At 49.8% G+C, this 16,892-nt stretch overlaps 1 protein-coding gene across 2 annotated transcripts in view; it reads left to right on the top strand.

The window, feature by feature from the left end:
* ELF4 (E74 like ETS transcription factor 4) overlaps positions 1–16,892 on the top strand; it is a 57,791-nt gene that overhangs the window by 26,655 nt on the left and 14,244 nt on the right. The window lies entirely within an intron of this gene.

The following is a 16,892-nucleotide window of genomic DNA, read 5'->3' as shown; positions in this document are numbered from 1 at the left end:
TAAGTCTCTTCTAACTCTAAATGCCCCCTGAGGTTCCTTCCAACCCAGGAATTCTGTGACAGTGTTACTTCTGTTTCTGTCTACATCTATCTTCAGTCACATCTCTCCAACATGCTATTTCACATATATCCCAGCCTTGGATTTCCTCACGAGTCATTTCAGTCTTGTCCAGTTTTTCATGACCCCATTTGGGGGTTTCTTGACAAGGATACTGGAGTGGTTTGCCATTTCCTTCTCCACTTCATTTTTACAGATGGAGGAAACTGAGGCAAATAGGGTGAAGTGACTTGTCTGAGGTCACACAGCTAGGAAGTATCTGAAGAAGATGAGGCTTCCTGACTCCAGGCCCAGCATTCTAGCTGCTGCATCACTTAGCTGCCATAATAATACTAATAGCTCACACTTATAGAGTACTTACTATGTGCCATGCCCTGTGCTAAGCACTCTACAATTATTATCTCACTTGATCCCCAGAACCCTGGGTGGTAGGTGCTCTTATTATCCTCATTTTACAGATGAGGAAACTGAGGCAGAGCTTGTTTGAGGCAGGTGAATTCAGGTCTTCCTGACTCCAGGCTTGGTACTCTGTCCACTGCAGCACCACCTAGCTGCCCCGAAGACCTATCCTCAAAATAGCTGGTTCACCTTGTTACACATTGTGCATTTGTATCACTAGTCATCTGAGGTTGTGGGTTTACGACTGACTCCTTTCTTGGCTTTTCTCTTTTATGCTGTTTGAGGTGTCTCCACTCTCATTCCCCTTTCTACACTGTAGATCCTTTCTTTGGTATCTGTGTGTTTGTCCTTCGTTGCCAAAGAAGACCATGCCATCAGAGAACTAATGACATGACTTGCACTTGACTTTGTTTTAAGTGAGGGAGGGCTGTGCAAGTTACCAGCCTCACTTCTCCAGAGCCATCTGAATCCAGTGACCAGATATTCATCAGGATGACTAGAGATGACCCAGGATGAGGCAATTGGGGTTAAGTGACTTGCCCAAGGTCACACAGCTAGTGAGTGTCAAGTGTCTGAGGTGAGATTTGAACTCAGATCCTCCTGACTCCTGCACTGGTGCTCTATCCACTGTACTACCTAGCTACCCTCTTTTGGTATCTATTATGGTAGATAAAGAGGCAGTTTTCTCCATTCCTCTTTCACCTTAAATCCCTTTGGGTGAGATTTTCAAGACACTGTATGTGTGTGTATATATAGATATAGATAGATACACACACACATGTGTGTGTGTTTGTATACACCTATGTATGGTATATGTCCACATACTTTATCAGCCGTTATCCCTTGCCAAGAATTCATCATTTCTCCACTATATTTGAAGTAATGGTCCAGAAAGCCAAATTCCTTTTACACGTACCAGGTTCTTAACCAACAAACAGTTCATTCCCCAAATCTTCCTTTCTCTTCCAAAGCCCTTTCCTTCCATTATCAGCAGTGATGAAAACACCACCTATGTCCGTAAGTCTTCAGTTACTTCTTGCTCAAGTCTCCATCCCTAGCAATGCTTTCTAGCTTCCTTCTGGCAGTATCATTTGTGCCCACATAAATCACCAGAAATGGGTTGGAGTCATCAGGCTTGGGAGGCCTGATAAGTTTGGAGAGGTTCCTCCATCCATCACCTCTTGGATATGTGCCCCAGGAAGATGGCAGACCTCTCTACTCTTGTTCTCATATTGAGAAATAGGCCCTCAGCAAGGAATCACTCCTTCCCTTCTTCTCTGACCATTACTGACTGACCTGCCGCCCATCTGGTGACACCTGGGAGTCCAGAACATTATTCCTTGGAGGACAAATAGCTGCTGCTTCTTAGAAGGGTCTAGCTCTTTACTTTGGAGGAAGAGCTAACTACCTACATGACTCCTACCAGTCTTGCTCCTCAGGCTAGCAGCTACCCAAAGGTGCTCCTAGTCGCACACATACACATACACACATACTCCACTGCCTTCCAGGGGAGTCCAGGGTCCTTGGGAAGTGTTGCCAGAGCCCCAGGGGTCCCTTGCCAATTTGGCAGCTGCAGGATGAGTGATTCATAGGACTGTAGGGTCATAAATTTAGAGCTACAAGCGACCTTAGAGGCCACTGAGGCCAGCTGCTCCATCTTATCGATGAAGAGGAGGAGACACAGAAAGATGAAAGAACTTGCCCACAGTCACACAATTCTTAAATGTTTCATCTGGAATTTGAGGTCAGCCTTGCTGCTTCCCCAATATCCTCTCCACTGTACTGCCTGACCGCTTTATTTATCATCCAGAAAATGCCCCTGATGGAACTGCAGATTCTTGGGTCCTCCCCCTTCCTCCCACCACTGCTATTTTCCTGATCTTCACCTAAGGAGGTCTGTGCTTTCGAAGGGGACACTGAGGTCATTTGAATCTGATTCCACTTGTGTTAAAGAGAGAGGCCTAGAGGACACAATTGAATTCATTACACATTGATTAAGTACTTAAACAGCACCAGGCTCAGCCAAACCCCTCCTCTCCTTTCCTCAGTAACATAGAGGGGGCAGGGCTGACATGGGGGACCTGAGAAACTGAGGATGGACTTAGGAGGTTCGAGACCCAGGGAGCCAGGATCTTTCCTTTCCTGCATTTCACTCACACAGTGTCTCTCTCTCACACACACACACACACACACACACGTATACATTCACTCACACACATACACATACATACATTCTCACACACACACATACATTCTCTCACACACACATATACATACATTCACTCTCATACACACACACACACATACACATACGTACATTCTCACACACTCTCATACACACACCCTCACACACACATTCTCTCTCACACACATACATACATTCTCACACACTCTCACACACACATACACATACATACATTCTCACACACACACACACCACCTGTGTGACCATGGTCAAGTCCCTTCCCCTCTGCTAACGCTGAGGAGGTTCACTTGGGAGGGCCCAGTCCCTGAAGCCCCGCCTCTGTCAGCTCTCTCTGACCCGGAGGGGGGACAGTCACCACAAGGGAGAACTTCTGAAAGGCCAAGAGCAGGAAGTGGCCCTGAGGGGGCCCCTTTCCTCCGGAGGAGCAGGCAGGGGTGCAGTGAACAAGCAAGCTTGGGGCCTGCAAGTGCAGGCCCAGGGTGGCTGAAGGAGGAGAGGGCCCTACCCTACCTTTCTGAGAGGGGCTTGCAGGGAGGGGAAGGGGGAGGATCTGCTTGGGCAGGGAATGGGGGGCGGGGGTGGGGGGGGCAAGGAATCTGTTCAAGGAAACCATGCACATTGTGCAGGGAGGAGCTTTCAGGAAAGTACAGACAGGGAGGGAGGGACCTGGGGGAGAATGGAGAAAGAGTTAATTGAAGAACTCTGCTCTTGAGTGAACACACCAGTTTCTAGGAGGCTGGTTGGGAGGGGCTGAAAGGCGGAGATAGTGTTGGTCTCCCTTTAACAAAGTGCCCCTTCAGTAACAGGGAATCTGACTTAATATCCTGTTGGGTCACGGTCACACATTACCCCATCTCCTTAAAAAAAAAACCAAAACAAAAAAAACCAAACCTAATGAACTGACTTGGCCTGTGGTGAGCCCTCTCTTTCCTTGGACTGGGACCTCCTGCAGGATTCCCCTAGTACCCAAGCCTGGAGGCCTGGCCAGCTGTGCCTGGGCCCATGAACACTTTTCCTTCTCCTCCACCCTGGCACCCTATGACTTTTGGGTGGGCCCAGTCCCAAGGTTATGACCCCTTCCCTAGCAGGAGAATCCCATCCTTAGTGGGACCTCCCTGACTTAATAGATCTCCAAATGTAGAAAGGTACCAGGAGGCATCCAAATGTAGGGGTGAGAGCCCTGCAGTCCGAGGACCTGGAACTTACTCCTTATCTCAGGGAATTCAATTGCACAAGCTCATTGTGTGCTAGGTCCAGCACCTGGTGCTGCAAAGATAAAAAAGGAACAGGTCCTGCCCTCAAAGAGCTGTTATTCTACTGAGAGGGGAGACCATAGGCTGGCATAAAACTGGGCCCGGAGGGCTGGAACTCTCTGCCCACCCTTTATACACAGGTGGAAACCATATAGGCACAGATAAGAATGAATATAAAATAAATATAAATTCTCAGCCTGTGTGACCCTGGCCTCAGTTTCCCCCTCTGTAAAACGAGAGGATTGGATTAGATACCTTCCGACAGCAAAGCTATGATTTAGTGTTCATAATTACCATGCAGAAAAGAAACATTTATTAGGGGCCTCCTATGTGCTAGGCACTTTACAAATGTTTCATTTGATCGTCACAACTACCCTGGAAGGTATGTGCTATTATTATCACCATTTTACAGTTAAGGAAACTGAGGCAGACGGAGATTAAGTAACTTGCCCAAGGTCATACGGCTAAATTTTGAACTGGGGTCTTCCTGAGTCCAGGCTCATCCTCTATCCACCTCACTACCAGCCGTAGGAGATGGGGGTGCGGGCTGAAGGGAGACAAGCCATTTTCTCCCTTGGGGTCTCAGTTTCCTCCTCTGAAAAATGAGTGGGGGGTGGACTCGCCCTGAGGCTCATTCGAGCTCTGACTTGTTATGATTAAAGACCCCAGATTCTCTCTCCCCTTCCTTTATCATCATTGACCCTTATTAGCTACGGTCAACTTGGCCAAGTCCCTTTCCCTCTCTGGACCCTGGCTTCCTCATCTGTAAAATGAGGGTAATTGGCACCCTAAATCTACAGTCCTCTGATCAGCTCTGGTCAGCAGGGCAACGAAGGGAGAAGAGCAGCTCCTGGCAGGCTGGATGGGCATTGGCTGGGCCAGGAGCTGCTTTCAGTAGACAGACTGGGGAGGGCCCTTTTTTTCCCATAGCTGTCAGTCCCGCCCCTTCCTTCATGGCCCTTGTGCATTAATGTTGCCACATAACCACAACCCCAAGGGTGTTACAGGGAGGGAGAGGAGCTGGGGGCTGGGGAGATCTCTCCTGTCAACTGCACCCCACCCAATCTCTCCTGCCAGGGCCCCAGGCGCTCACAGCTGTTGCAACCTGGGACCCTCCCCCACTAGGTAGTCTGAGAAGAAAGTCTCCCAGAGTCAGCCTGGAGCCATTGAAGATTTCTGGGATGAAAGAAAGGCTGAGGCTCTCTGGGTGACACCCAATGGTCCTCACTTAACACTTTCACCAAATCCCAGCCTGGAAGAATCTTAGAATAGACCTTGGCAGAACTGGAGACCTTAGAGAACACAAAGGGAGGAACTTAGAACCAAAAATGACAGAGCCGGAAAGGCGTTCAGAAATCATGGAGTGCACCCCTTTCATTATACCAGAGAGGAAACTGAGGCTAGAGATGAGAGGGGTCTTTTGTCACCCTGTTCAGAAGTGGGAGAACTGGACATTGGACCCAAACTTTCACTGTTCTTTCTACCAAATCAGACTCTCAGAGATTCAGATATTTGGAGCAGGAAGTGACCTTAGAGGCCTTCCAACCCTTTCTCATTTTACGGGTGATAAAACTGAGGCCTAGTGAGATAATGTGCCTTGCAGGGTCACCCAACTAGTAAGTGTCAGAGCCTGGCCACTGATTCCAGTCCTCTGACCCTTGGAGCATACCTCATTTGCTGGAAGAGGAACTGGTGGCCTCTAGAATGGGAAGTCACTGGCCTCAGATCACACAGGGAGGGAGTCAGGAGCACAGCCTGAACCCAAGTCTCCTGTCTCTGAGGGCTGGAAGTTCTCTTTTTGCAATATCAAACCATAGCCTGGGATAACAGCAACAAGCCCTTGAGTTTTTCATTTTTTTCAAGACTTTGCATCCACTTTGCCTCATTTGATCGTCTTTGCTATCCAACCTAGGAATGATTTCCCCCATCACACACTATTGATCCTCCTCTAGTTGGCAGCCTAAGGATTATTTCTCCCATAACCCTTTTTCAAGATGGGGAAAAGTCTTGAGAAATTCAATGGCCATCCCAAGGCTACGCAGTGAGTCAAGGGGGTAAATCTGGGACTCACCTCCCTTTTCTCCTCCACAGTACACAGGTCATCGCAACTGAGGAGAGACTGGGGACTAATCCTAGTGCTGCCACAAATGGACTGTGTGATCTCTCTGAGTCTCAGTTTCCCTATCTGTAACATGGGTGGGGAGTTGATGTAGATGCCCTCTAAAGTCAGTGTGGTTCTGGACTAGGACTGGGAGCTCCAAGCAGATCAGCTATGGAAAGCAGGCCCTTGAAGGCAGTAAGATGGAAGGATAGATGCCATGTATTTTCTTGCCTGCTGTTCATGACCCTAAGGGTTAGCTCTAGAACAGACCTGAGATTCAGCTGGTCATAGGCAATAGAGCTAGAAGGGATCTTAAAAGATACTTGGTTTATCCCTCCCCCTCTTCTCATTTTCAGAGGAGGAAACTGAGGCTGAGAGTGGGGAAGGAGCTTGACTAAGGTCAGTTGACTGGCAGAGCTGGGATTTGAAGTTGCAGCTTCCAACTCAAGCCTTTTAACAATCCCTCTTGATGTCCGACTCTTTTGACATAAATCTTTTTGGTGTTTTTTTGACAAGGATACTTGTGGTTTGCCGTTTCCCTCTCCAGCTCATTTTACAGATGAGGAAATGGAGGCAGAGGTTAAGTGATTTGCCCAGGGTCACACAGCTAGCAAGTGTCAGTACTCAGGTCTTCCTAACTCCAGGCTGGGCCAACTGTAACACTTGGGTGTAAAGCTGGCTGAAACGTTCCTTGGAAGTCATCTAGGTCAAGTCCTTTGTTTTCAGAAGAGGAAACTGAGGCCCAGAGACAGGCAGGGACTTTCTCAGAATAACAAAGTCTATAAAGTAGAAAAACAAGGATTTATTGGCACCAAATCTGGGGCTTTCCCTACTCTACAATTCTGGTCTCTTCCTAGAGCCACATATTCCCATGAATACACAATCATAGAAGGAGGTGGAAGGGACCTTCAAAGGCCTCTAGTCATACCCTTAAACTCCAGAATTATACAAGGGAAGGCTCATTGGATCTGTTCAGTTCTTGCCCACAACTTCCCCTCTTCTAATCTTGTGTGGGGAAGAGGAGGAAGGCGCTGTTCCAGAACACCTTTCCCAACCTCAGGGGTGGGGGCTGGAGAAGAGACGCTGCTCCCTTTCACTTCCCCCAGTGCATATGAAGTTGACTCTGAAGTCTAGCCCCACTCTGTTGTCTCCCCCTCCCCTATATGAATTTCACAGAAGAGAAAATGAAAGCCCAGGGACCATGACTTGTTCACACAGTGCCGTGGTATTGGGAACCAGGATGGGAACATAGTTTAATTCAATGCAGGTAGTAGTTGTTTGAAGTGCCTATGTGCTGGGCAGTAGAAGTAAAAAGGCCAAAATGAAGAATCCCTGCCCTCACTGAGCTTACTGGGATATTCAACATTTAAACTGAGAAATGATTACAGAAGAATATAAGGAAAGAGTACTCATAAATAAGTAATGGCATTATGTTTCCTGCAAAAAGTGGCTCCGCCTTGAAGCAAACTGAATTCTGGGGCCCAGGTGAGGAGGGAGAGAGTTACAGGAACAGGGATGCTTGTGGACAATCTGGGAGGTGGGAGGTGGAATGCTGTAAAGGAGTACTTTGCAAATAGGCCAGATTGGCTAGAAGGTAGAATGTGTGGAGGAACAGGAGTAATGTGGAAGAGGTCTGGAAGGTTGGCTTAACCCAGAACATGAAGGGCTCTCAATGCCAAAGCCAAAGCTCATTCCACGTGTCATTTTTGGATCCTCCAGGAAGTCTCAGGACGATCCCTGCCCTGCCCTCTGCCTGCCTCAGAGAACCCCTGGGCAGTGTTAGGGAACTTCAGATTCCCCTGACTACCCCAGAAATTTCAAGTGAGGGCCAGGGCCCAAGGCAGGCTCTGGAACCATGTATTGGGTGTAGTCTGGGTTATGTTAAACCCAAAGCTGGAATATGCTGGGGCCTGGAGGACAAGGAAGGAAACAGAGCTTTCATGTAAATAAGCACACAGAGACCCCAGGCGGCCCAGCTCCCACTGTCTTTATCTTTGCCTCTCTCTCTGTTCCTGATTTCATCTCAAATAGTGGGGGTGGCAGAAAGGAACATGAAGGAGGAGCTTTATTAAAAAAAAAAATCAGCTTTGGGTCCCAGCTCCCCCCCCCTCCCGTGTGTGCGCGCGTGTGTGAGTGAGAGAGAGAGCGCGCGAGAGAGCGAGCTGGCAAGGGAAGGAGAATTCTGCACACTGGAGTTGGAGCTCAGGGCTAGGGAAAGAGAGACCAAGGTTGTGGTTTGTAATCTGCGACAACCTGTTTGCTCGCTCCCTCCATTGCTGGGCTGAGCTCTGTGGCCCCGGGACCACACCCCTCACTCTGTCCGGGCAGTCTAGTAAAACGTCAATATCTGAGTTCATTGATCACGAGCTAGAGTCTGCTGTAGCTGGTAGTTGATGGATGTTGTTGGCTGGTGGTTCATCTGTATAAAGGTACAGGGGTAAGTGTTCTGGAGGGTACCTTTTGGGGCAGTGGTTGGGGGTGAGGGGAGGCTGTTGAGGTGAAGGTACGACTTCTTTTTCTGGTCTTGGGGAAGTCCCTTTCCCTTTTCAGAACTCAGTTTCCCTCTCTGTAAAATGGGGAAGGGGGAAATGTTGGAGTACTTGGCGGACAACAGGTTCCTTCCAACTGGAAAATCTTGAGTATTCCTGCTAGGCTTCCCGGAAGGTGTGTATGTGTGTGTGTGTGTGTGTGTGTGTGTGTGTGTGTAGGCGTTCCTCAGTGGTCTCAGTGATGCGCATGAAAGCACCAGTGAAAGGGGGTGGGTGGAAGCTAGGAGGGAGACTTACACTTGGTAGGTCCACCTTTGTGTCTATCTGGCCTCTGGCCCTGTCGCTTCACCTGAGGGGGCCAAACGGTACTAGCAACGTGTGTAAGCTCCACTGGGTCAGCTGAGGGAATTGTCACCAACGCACTCCATGACTCACTCCTCACTGACTCAGTCACTCACTCAGTCACTCAACTACCTACCCACCCACTGGGGACCGGGATCTGGCACTGAGCTGGGGAGATCCTGAGCGGAGGGGGGAGGCCGAGACTGGCTGCTGCTGCATCCAAACGGCTGTGCGTCTTCGCAACAGTGAAGCTGCTTTCCACGCCCCCACCCCCGCGCAGAGCACCCCAAGCTATCCTGCGCTCTGTACCCGCGCCAGGTCACAGATCGCTTGCCCATCCTCTCCAGTGGGGACGCTGGGACCGGGGTTTGGGGCCGCGTAGTCCCAGGAGTAGGGGAGAAGGGGGAAAAGGTTCCCAGGGCTCAGCTCAGCCTCGCCGGGAAGCAGAGGTGAGGACTGAGGCCCCGCCCGCGGGCCCTGGGGTTCCCAGGGCTGGAGGCCTGTGGCCCCTCCCCCTGCTCCTTCCCGCCGGGGCGCCCCCCCCCCCAGCCTCCGGGCCCGGGCGGCGGTTTCCTGGGGGCCCGGGGGGAGGGGCTGCGGCGCTCTGCGCGCCGGAGGCGGGAGGGGGCAGAGTCCGCATGTAAATGAGAGCCCCTCTTCTCCCTCCTCCAGGGCCCTCCCCCTTCCCTCCGCACTCCTCCGACACCTGCAGAGACCCGAGCCGGAGCCTGGACGCTGGCAGCCGGGCCGGCGGCGGCCTACTGGATCGGAACGTTCTGCTCTGGGGGCGGGGCCTGGCCGGGGGCGTGTCTGGGGCAGTCGTGGCCGCCGCCGCTCGGGGAGCGCCCGCGGCCAAGGCGCCCCCCCACCCCACCCCACAGCCCATCCGCGGGTCGCGGAGCAGCAGCGGCGGCGGCGGCGGCGGCGGCGGCACCAGCTCTGGCACTGGCTCCGGCACGAGCAGCGCGGGGAGGCGCGAGGTTCGCAGAGTTTGGAAAGTGCTCCAAGATGCTTAAGATAGAGAGGACGGAGCCCATTGGCTCCTCTTTCCCCCCTCGAGTTTGCTCCAGGCCTCTCTCCTCCACGGTGGTGGTTGAGTCGTCTTAGGGTGCCCGCACTCTGCGCGCAGAGGTGGCAGCATTGGCCGAGGGGGGGGGCTTTGCAGCGGTGGCCACGTCGGGAGCCTGAACCCCTGCATGCGCCCCCCATCACCCCTATGGCTGTCAAGCCTCTGAGCTTGTCTCAGAAAACGGGGGCCCAGCATGACAAGCTGGTTTTTAACTGGCAGCTGGCTCCAGCCCATCACTGGACTGGGCAACTCTGAGCCTCCATCCGGCTTCCTGAGCACCCCCATCCTCTCATTGAGCACCTGGATCTCATTGATTCCCCCTTCCTCGAACTGAGCTCCTCACCCTCAAAGAGCCCCTCGCATCACCTCAACATGGCCCCCACCTCCTTCATCGAATTTCCTAGTTCCTCATTGTCCCTCTTCAGCTCTGGAAGTCTTCCATTTCCTCGCTGATTCCTTCACCTCCTCTCTGACCCTCCCCATCTCATTGAGTCTTCCACTTCCTGATGGAGTCCCCAACCACCTATAGCCCTCCCCATTCTCTCACTGAGAGGTCCATCCTTCCACCGAGTCCCCTATTCCTTCATTGTGTCCCCTGTCCGCTCCCTTAGCTCCCAGTCGCCCCCACTGAAATCCCCATCGTCTTTCCATCCTCTTGTGGAGTCCTCCCATCCATCCCCAGAACCCCCAATCGCCATCCATTGCCTCCCGAAGCCCCTCCCATCCCGTCCCTTCACTGAACGTTCCACAGCGACCTCGAAGAAGGCCCAGATTCCCTCACCGAACCCCCCTCCCCCATCACCTTCGCTGAGCCCATCCCCTCACCGAACTTTCCCCATCGTCTTTGCCAAGGGCCCGATGTCTCTCGGAGCCCCTATCATTCTCGAAGATCCCGCACCTGAGCCCGTCACGGAGCCTTCCCTCACCAAGCCTCATCCCTAACATGCCATCCCCTAGTCCCCGGTGTCTGGAAGGCATTTTTTTCTCACCTTCACCTGTCAGTATCTCTAACTTTCTTCAAATCAGGAGCTGCCTCCTCCAGCGAGGCCTTTTCTTTGATTCTGTGTTAGCGCTCTCCCTCTTGGAATTACTTTATATTACTTGGTAATACACTCGGTATGAATGTAGCTATGTTTCGATTGTATTTTCTCAGTAGAATATCAGCTCCTTGAGGGAAGGGCAACCCCCATGCATGTAGTAAGTGCTTAATAAATGTATGGTGAATTGAACTGATACCACCTCCCCCCAACCCATTCAATTCAGTTCAGCCCACTTTTATGGAGTGCCCACTACTGAAGGACCCAGGGCTCAGGATGCTAGAATACCAGGCTAAAAGGCAATCGCTGGCTTCTGGGGTTGCAGTCCCCTTCTGGCAGGTTTCTCTTTGGGGAGATCAGTTTGGGCTGGACTGGAATAGACCACTTGACTTGACTGCTTGTATGGGAGGGGAACTATCTGCCTATAGTCTCCCAGAATTGCACACACGTACACTTTTATATGTAAGCAGGTGCAGGCACAGATGCACACATGGGCCAACAATCCCCATACACCACACACCTCCTGGCACAGAGTTTGCAACCAGACACCAGTATTCATCCACGGGAGGACCCAGACCAGCAAAAGAACATGGCCCCAGGGAGGCCCATTTATGAGTAGGAGGGCTCTGCTAAACCACCTGGCAGAAATGATACAGCCTTCTGGATTGGCTAAAAGTGTTGAATGACCACTGGTGAGTGGTGGTGAGTGGGAGATGTCATCTTATTTCTGGTCAGCAGTTAATAAATTCTGGGTCCTCCAAATGGCTTAAGGAGTAATGAAACCAGCATTTATTAAGCACTTACTGTGTTCTAGGCACTGTGCTAAAGATTTTACAATCATTAGCCTATTTAAAATTCACAACAACCTTGAGAAGTAGGTGCTATTACCATCCCTATTTTACACATCATGAAACTAAGGCAGAATAAAATGAAGTGACTTGATACAGCTAACAAGTACCTAAGGCTGGATTTGAACTCAAGTCCTCCTAAGACCAGGCCCAGTGCTTTGTCCTCTTTTTAAACTGTGAGTCTTGACCCCATATGGGGACATAAAAGCATTTGTTCCATGAAATTTGAATTCAGTCAAAGGGCTGCACTTAAGAACCTAGAGAACCACAGGTTCTCCACCCCTGGTCCAACCCTCTCATTTTACAAGCAGGGAAACTGAGACCCAGAAAGGAGTGACTTGCTCAAGATCAGGAGATCTCTGAGAGTAAGTAAAGCCAAAATTTGAACCCAGGTCCTATGATCTTTCTCCTTGTGTAACCTTGAGCATGTCCCTCCCCCTCCCTTGGCCACAGTTTCCTCATCTGTAAAATGAGGACTGGGCCATCTCTAAAAGGTCCTTCTCTACACTAAATCTTATAAAGAAACTTTTTTTGTTTGAGCTCCTGTGAGATAGCAAGGCCAGGTACTACTCTGACCATTTGACAGGAGAGGAAGTATTTGGAGTCAGAATTCAGGTTCGTTTTTTTTTTTTTTTAACCAAACGCATTTAGTGGCAACTATTTGCAAGACCCTGCGCTAAGCTCTGGGGATATAAGGAAGAAAAATTACCCAGTGCCTGTCCTCAGGGACATTCTAGTTTAATAGTAATAATGATTGGACCTTATTTCATTTGTATCGGCAGCCTCCCAGGTGGGGAAGACTCCTTCTACCAATTCAGGTCATCACCTTTTCTGAAATTTCTGATCTTGGAGATTTGCTTAGAGCAGAGAGGTCAAACCCTGGCCTGTGGGGTGGCTTTGCGGCCTGAACACTCCCAGGTACACCCTGGAACCAGATTAAAATGTAATTGGGAAATATTTAACAAAATAAATAAAAATACAATAGAACGTAGATAATGTTAATATGTGGTTTTCTAAGTCAATATGGGGCCCACAGAGATCAGTAGGTATGATTTACTATTTCTTGTTTCTATTTGAGTTTGACACCACTGGATTAGAGCATGGAGAGTTTGAGCAATTTGTTCAGGGTTACAGTGTTTTCCGGAGGTAGGGGGTCTTAAAGCTAGGTCTTCTTACCTCTGAGACCAGCGTGCCTTTCTACACTTTTTACTTAGTTATTTGTGATTTTTGTTTGGGGCCAATCGAGGTGTAGATATGAAATGGGCCAAGAGAAGTTTGCAAGCCAATGTTTTCTTGGGAAAATGGGAGTGAATAGGGGATCTCTCCTACTTAGCTTTGAGGACAGAGTAGAATTCTAACAGGCTCAGTGTGAGCCTAGGGAACCAACCTAGGTGCATGCTGAGGGCAGCCTTTCCTCCCACCCCCTTTTTAAAGTTCATTTTTCCCATCAAAGTAAGAAGGTCTGGGCCAGCCAGCAGACCTCTTCCTCTCCCCCCTCCCCCCTCCAGGCTGAGAGCTTCTGGGGGAAGGGGGTTTTTCCTGGCCTTTCAGCTGTGGTGGTAGCCCCCAAAGGATGTGGTCACTGGCTGGCTGATTGGGGGGCGGAGCTACAGGCCTGCTGCTTATTGCTGCCTCCAGGGGTGTTAAACAGAACTGGGAATCAGGTCAACAAGAGAAATCAATCAAGCTTTACTGAGTCAGTCCTCACTAGGCGTTAGGCATTGTGTGTGGGGGGAAGATACACAGGAAGTCTATGATTGTGGTCCCTCCCTGGTTTAAGGAAGCTTAGCTGGGTAGGTAAGACCCCTGGGACTTTAAAGAATAACAAAACAAGGCAGGAGACACACAATGGGTCAGAGATTGCAAGCTGGAAGGGACCTTAAAGGCCATATAGTCCAGTCCACCCCTCCCCCATTTTAGAAATGGGGAAACTGAGGCTCTGAGAGCATAAGGAACACAGGTGAGGTGGCAGAGTCCAGATCTGAACCTAGGTCAGCTCTTTTCAAGGCAACAGGTCCCTCCCCATGGCCTTCCCCCACCCATATCTCTAGCCTTTTGAAGAAAGCAGTGCCTAGGAAGCAGCTAGGTAGTGCAGTGGGTGCATATAGAGTCAGGAAGATCAGAGTTCAAATCCAGCCTCCCGAACTAGGTGAGTGACTCTGGGTAAATCACTTAACTTCTGATTGCCCCTGTTTCCTCATCTTGAAAAGTGAGGCTAATAATAGCACCCACCTTCCAGGGTTGTTGTGAGATAATTGTAAAGTACTTATTAGGAAACCTTAAAACACCATATAAATTGTAGCTATTATTAGGAGGAAATATTATTATTACTAGTAGGAGGCAGAATGAGTATAATTACCTTTAGGAGGAAACAGATCCAAAGAAAGGAAGGCCATGGTCACTCAGACCTACAGATTCCATGTCCAGCAGGGCCTAGGCCCACGTTCAAATCCTGCCTCTGGATAAGGGAGGGAATTGAATGCCAGAGTCAGGATTTTGGACTTTAATATGTGAAAATTCCATTACATTTAATAAACCAGTGTTTAGGGCCTATGAAGTCCAAGACCCTGGGCAGGTATACAAAGACAAATAAAACCCAATTTGCGCCTTTGGGAAGTTTGCATGATCTCGCCAGTTTCTTGTGAAATAGTAACATAGACAAATCTTACGTATCATAAAAACAGCTGACATTTCTATAGCATTTTAAAGCTTGCAAAGTGCTTTGCACGCATCTATTGCTCAGCACAACAACCTTGAGAGGTCATCATCCTAATAACAATAACTTTTACATAGCACTGCTGGGCTCTGTGCAGTTACAATTACGATCTCATTTGATCCACACAACAACCCTGGGAGGTAGGTGCTGCTATTATTTTCATTTTACAAATGAAGAAACTGAGGCCAGGGAAGGTTAAGTGACTTACTGGCCAAGGGTCACACAGCTTATGAAAATGTCCAACTGCCTCATTTTTCAAATGAGAAAAACTGCCCAAGGTCACATCAGTAGATTGGATATCAACCTGTGTAATACTGGGTATCAAAATTCAAACTCAGCTCCCCTTTTTCCAAATCCTAGGCTCTTTCCATTGGGCCACAATATCTCCTAGGCTGGAGGGCAGATAATGCTTTCGGTTTTGTATTTTGTGTCCTTATTACCAGCACAATCACTTAGTAGACATTTAATCAGTCAGTCAACAGTTGTTTGATTGAATTTCGAAGGAGGAAGGAAGGATGGAGAATTAGGGTTATCAGATGACATTTTATGCACACACATATCCATGCACACATCTGTATGTATAATATATGACTTCACAAACCTGTAAGCATTCTATAAATATTAACCATTGTTATACAAGATGATGTACACAAATAAATATTAGGGGTTGTTGGAAATTTGAAGAGGGACACCCACTTTCCCCAGGTGGAAGGAAGATTTCATGGGTGATATATGGCCTGACCTGAGTCTTGAATGAAGGCAGGGATGGGTTGGTTGGTTTGGTTTTTTCTTTTTGGAGGGGGCGGGCATTCCAAGCATGGGGAACAACATGAGCAAAGACAGGGAGACCAGAGAGGGCAGGATAAGAACTAGGGAGGAGGAAGGTAGAATTTGGCTGAAACGCAGAGGACATAGTGGGATATGTAGGAGGTAAGGCGGGAGTGGTAAATGGGATCAAGGAGGGTCTTGAATGACAAGGTCAGGACTTTAGACTTTTTCCAGTAGGTTATGGTGAGCTCCTAACGGGTTTTTTAATAGACAAGGGACATGGCCAGGCTTGAGCCTTAGGAAGATAATTTCAGCAACTGTGTGGTGGATGGATTGGAGAGGAAGCAGGGAGACTTAATTTGCTGTTGCAATAATCCTGGGGAGAGGGGATGAGGGTCTGAACTAGGTGAGAGGAGTGGAAATGGAGAGAAAGCCATGGACTTAAAAGCTTTCTGAGGTAGAATCGACCGGATTTGTCAACTGCTTGAATGTTGAAGGGGGAGGGGGGGTGGTGAGAAGAGGAAGAAGTCGAAGAGTTTCTGAGGTTAGGAGAGTAAGTGGGGGTGCCATTGAGAGAAACAGGGAACCAGGCAGGGGAGCTGGTCGAGGTGGGGGGGGTGGCAATGATGAGGTCTGTTTTGGTCACTTTACGTTGGAGATGCTGATGTCAAGCATCCTGCTAGAGATGTCCAGCGGGTAGGGGGAGAGAGAGGACTGGAGGTCAATCTGGCTGTGTAGATTTGGGGAAGCATCTGTATAGGGGGGAGAGTTGAAGCTGCAGTCCTGAATAAGATCTCCAAGCATCTGTGCCTACCCCTGGGTCAAATACTGTGGGAGATACAGGAGAGACAAATCAAAGGTACAGTCCTTGCTTTTACAGAAACTGGGGGAGGGGCGTGGGGAGGGAGCAGGACCAACATACCTGAAATAGGAAAAATAAGATGGGGTGCAAGAAGAAGATTGTTAGTCTCTGTGGTATGGGGGTAGGGACAGCACTGGTGTACTCCAAGCAGGGGTCCTAGAGGAGGGGCTCCTGAAAGGGACTTGGAGACCAGGCAGGATGCCCTCCCCATCCCCCAAGCTGTTTCTATCTTCACCAGTTCCCAGAGGAGAGGCTGATCCCTGACTTTGGCGGGGAGGTTGGGGGGGTAGGTCCCCATGCTTTTCCCAGGGTGACATTTCAGTCCTGAAACCAGAACAACTGTCAACTGTCGGGGGGCTCTGGGCCAGGGCATCTTGTCTCCCTGTTTGCCAGCCCTCTCTGGCCAAGCTTATATAAGTGCGGGAGGGGGGGTGGGAGTAGGTGCCAGGCTTTTAGTACAGTCCCTGGCTAGCACAGATCTTTCCTCCACTGGAGTCTGGGGGCAAATTCTGACTGACTCTGCCAGCTGGCTCCCAGTGGGCCCACTGTGCAGGGCCTTACTGGCTCTCACAGAATCCCAATTTCTCTAACTTGTGTCTTATGTTGGCCCCGAGTCCCTGCAGGTTGGGGGAGGGGAAGTGCTCTGCTCCAGCTGGGGTGGGGGAGACAGAGGCTTTGGGCAAAAAGGGTAAGGGCTTTCTCCAGAGAAAGGAGTGGGAGGCAGCAGGAGGAGAGAAGGAAGAAG

This window comes from Notamacropus eugenii, chromosome X, assembly GCF_028372415.1.
Source record: "Notamacropus eugenii isolate mMacEug1 chromosome X, mMacEug1.pri_v2, whole genome shotgun sequence".
NCBI classification, from domain to species: domain Eukaryota; kingdom Metazoa; phylum Chordata; class Mammalia; order Diprotodontia; family Macropodidae; genus Notamacropus; species Notamacropus eugenii.
The sequence above is the reverse complement of the archived record's forward strand: the minus strand, read 5'-3'. Positions and strand labels throughout refer to the sequence as shown.